Genomic DNA, 2,641 nt, shown 5'->3' with positions numbered 1-2,641 from the left:
TTAGGAAAATGAATGAAGAGGATGTGCAGCTAATTTTCAGGTGATACAACAGAAGGAACTGCAAATGAGTTGAACAATTAGTTTTTAAATCAAAGGTCATTAATTAATAATGGCATAAATAATTTTAAGGACGACAATGAAAATGATAACAATTCTACAAAAACAAAAAGAAGGGCACTATGCAGTGCAAGAAAAACACAAAATTGGGAAAGCTGGATAACCTCTAGCATGCCTTGCATTGCTTCATACTAAGAACAAGAAATTTGATAAAGTGTGAAGGAACTGGGCATGCTTTGCTCCAAGAAAAGAAAACTAGGGCTGCAATCCTATACACAATTTCCACTAAACTCAATGGAAGCCACGGCCCTACCCATAACAAATTCAGTTTATTCTGAGTAAACACGCAAAGGACACATGCGCAAGGTAAATGTTTTCCATTTTGATCCTAAAAGAAAAAAGATTCAAAGTACAAGTATGCATACATTCCAGTTTGATTTTGCCTAATAAACAGTTCTATGGTATTCTAAGTTGCCCCAACAAAATAATTTTACCTATACAGCATATTATTTCCTCCTGCAACTGTATTCAGTTGCAAAACAAGTTGCAAGAGAATCAAATTCAGATTTAGGCTAATAAAATTAGCTTCCTAATTAATGGAAGCTACAGTATCCCCTTCCATGGAAGTTGTTTTCTAAATGATTGGGCCCCATCAGACATCCTTTTTATTGAGCATTGATTTGTGCTGATGATGTTATTGGGACAGTTATTCACAATCAAGCTTTCGATACCATTTGTTCCTGCAAAAGGTTTGGGGCATTATGCTGTTTTGTTTGCAGTAGATGCCTGCTTCATACTTTCCTGCTAAAATCTTGTGACTTTTCATAGCACAAAGGGTGCCTCCAGACTGTCACTATTTTGCAGGAGGGATTCAAGCACAAACTGGAACTTTAGGCATGCACAGTTAAAGTGGATTAAAGGACTCAATCGACCTACTTTAAAAAAGAATCTGTCTTTTTGCAGTTTGAAAAATGACTGGGAAATGCACTGAAAAGTGTGGGATGAACACATGGCCAACAGGAAGCCATATAAACATCCTGCAAGGAAATCAGGATGAATGCAGGACAAATGCTCATTGTGTATGAAATGGAAATGGACTGCCTTCAAGTCAATCCCGATTTATGGCGACCATATGATTAGGGTTTTCATGGTAAGCGGTATTCAGAGGGGGTTTACCATCGCCTCTCTTTGAGGCTGAGAGGCAGTGACTGTCCCAAGGTTGCCCAGTGAGCTTCATGGCTATGTGGGGATTCAAACCCTGGTCTCCCAGGTTATAGTCCAGCACCTTAACCACTACACATAAATAAATCAGAACAAACGCAAACAATAAAAACTGGACACAGACTAACCATGACACACAGAAGGCCTATACATGCAGCAGAATGTCGTAATAAAAACCTGTAATGATAGAATGGAAACGGGGCCATTAGGCAAAATGAGGCAACCACATTGGGCTGGGGAGGGGCCAGTAGAGGTAGACCTGGCTATTCCTTTCATCTATATCCCTTTGTTGGAGGACAGAGATATGAATGCTATTCTCCCTGTCCTCCCTAAACTAGCCATTGCCTCAAGTACAGTGGAGGACCTCATCCCCTCACCAGTAGTAAGATTCTGCTGCCAGTCTTGATGGCTTCTGTATGTGGAATGGGCAAGGGGCACTATCTTGTCTTTTGCCCAAGACAACAAAATGTTTTCGGTTAGCCCAAAATGGAAAATACCATGTTAGATTGCAGGAGGGTATTTAAATCCTGCCTCATATACAAACAGAAAACCCCTGTAAGTAGATAATTAGCACAGCAGAAACCTCCTGCTCTGCTGGTTTTCAGCTTGCAGGGAGCCTGGTTTTGTTTGCTAAACTACACAGACAATATTATTAAACATTAGACAGGCACGTACTGAAGACCTTCCTCTTTCAATAAGCCTTTTAAGTTGAGACCTTATCCCAGTCTGCGTCTGTGTTGGAATTGCTTTTTAATGTTTTTCAAGCTCCTTTTGAAAAATATATGTTTTAAAACCTTTTTTTAAAAAGAAGTGTTTAAACCTTAAAAAAAAGTTTTTAAAGATGTTTTGTTTTAATATATTTTAAAGTCTGTTTTTATGATGTTTTAAAGTGTTTTTAGTGCTTTTGTTTGCCGCCCTGGGCTCCTACTGGGAGGAAGGGCGGGATATAGATCAAATAATAAATAAATAAACATTTAAAAATGTGAGTCGCCTCCATCTCTATGGCAGCCGGAAGTGGAACAGCCTTTTCTACCACATCAGAACTCTCGCATGTATTCTGCTGCTGCATGTATAAATCTACAGCCTTGATCACACTTATAATTCTTGTTTTTCTGAAAGCTTTTTAAAAGTTGTAAAAATGAATTGCACTCCGGGCCCCACGCCCACTCTGCAACACCGCCCAAGAAAGTTTGTCTGATTTACACGTACTGTACAACTTATGCCTCTGAATCCCACCCCACTTTCACTACACCTCCGTTCAATCATGTTCAGAAATCTAAGGCGGGCTTTGACAACCGCGCAGGCATTGGCTGGGGGGGTTATGGGGCGCGGCTAGCCGAGTGACGTTAGATGGAGGGGGCGC

This window comes from Rhineura floridana, chromosome 2 (genome assembly GCF_030035675.1).
Source record: "Rhineura floridana isolate rRhiFlo1 chromosome 2, rRhiFlo1.hap2, whole genome shotgun sequence".
Classification (NCBI taxonomy): Eukaryota; Metazoa; Chordata; class Lepidosauria; order Squamata; family Rhineuridae; genus Rhineura; species Rhineura floridana.
This window is presented reverse-complemented; position numbering follows the sequence as displayed.